The sequence below is a fragment of the Cicer arietinum genome, chromosome 5 (assembly GCF_000331145.2).
Source record: "Cicer arietinum cultivar CDC Frontier isolate Library 1 chromosome 5, Cicar.CDCFrontier_v2.0, whole genome shotgun sequence".
Taxonomy (NCBI): domain Eukaryota; kingdom Viridiplantae; phylum Streptophyta; class Magnoliopsida; order Fabales; family Fabaceae; genus Cicer; species Cicer arietinum.
The window spans coordinates 418,145-419,540 of record NC_021164.2 but is presented as its reverse complement, the minus strand read 5'-3'; positions in this window follow the sequence as shown (position 1 = coordinate 419,540).

The following is a 1,396-nucleotide window of genomic DNA, read 5'->3' as shown; positions in this document are numbered from 1 at the left end:
TTTACACCATATGATGATGATTGAGCTAATCATCCGTTTGAAGATATTTCGATGTTCTCTGGTTATCTTCGATGTGGTGGAGTCTCAGTCCCATATTTGTCGGAGCGATGTCTTCGACAATTTGGTCGTATTCAGTGCATCCCACCTGATGTTCCTCCCAGGCCCAACAGTATAGATTGGGTGTGGCAGACTACTATGCAATCATCTGTATCGCATTTCGAAGGCTATATCATGTTGCGACTTTTCTTGGAGAGGTCACTGAGGATTATTATGCATGGTACATGTCTGTGTCACATCCTCTGATCATTCCTCGGCCTACTGCACATGCGGGGACATCCTCTGACCATCCATCTGACCATCCATCATCTGCTGCACATGTGGGTACATCATCTGCTGCACATGTTGGTCCATCATCTTCTGACCGAGATCGTAGAGCAGTTGAGCTTGTACGTAGAGCCATTAATTTGGTAGAGCCGTTTAATGAATTTTATGAGATTTTAAGTGAGTTAAGTCTTTTGTACGATGATTAGTAATTTGATATATTTTGTGTTATATGTTATGTACTGTAATTTGAGATATTTTGTGTTTATGTGATATGTTTAGTGATTGAGATATATTGTGTTATGTGTTATGTTAATCCGCATTTATTTTAAGTTAATTCATAATAAAAGATACTGAAAATGATAAAACAAGATATTATAATAATGCATAAACAGTGATATACAACATATTTTAATCTTCATTTAATGAAATACAAGATGATCTGATAAATGATGGATCAATGCGTTCCCAATGCTTCATACGTGTTGCATAAGCTACTTCCCATCTCTTTGTTGTGTCACTACAAAAGTCTTTCCAATTTTGTGACGTAGGTGGCAAAGGACAATCAGAATTCAATTTGATCTGAATAAAAAAAGGTTACAAATTAATTTATCTGAATAATAAAATTTTTAACATTAATTTAATAAACAACATTAAGCATTAATTTTACCTGTACCCAATGATTCTCGTTAACAAATTCAATTGCTAGTAAAGAGTGAACAAAAGTCTATTTCGATGGTGATTTGTTTAGCGGGAAAAATGTCATATTCAGATTACGAGACAACGCCACCAATATGACATTATATAGTGTTGCTATCACGTAACCCAAGTCTGGTAAAGACATCCACTTATCTTTTCCTTGAGCACCCAATTTTGATATTTTCAATGAGTTCCGCACTGATTCAACATTGTCATCAAAAACATTAGAATAAACATCTTTATGTAGACCAATCTCTTTATCCAATTGTGATCGAACTAAAGCCCAAGATTCTTCGGTCCAACCTAGCAATGCTGCAATTGCACGAAACCCACAATTTCCATCAGCCACAACATCTACTATGTCCTCAATATACAG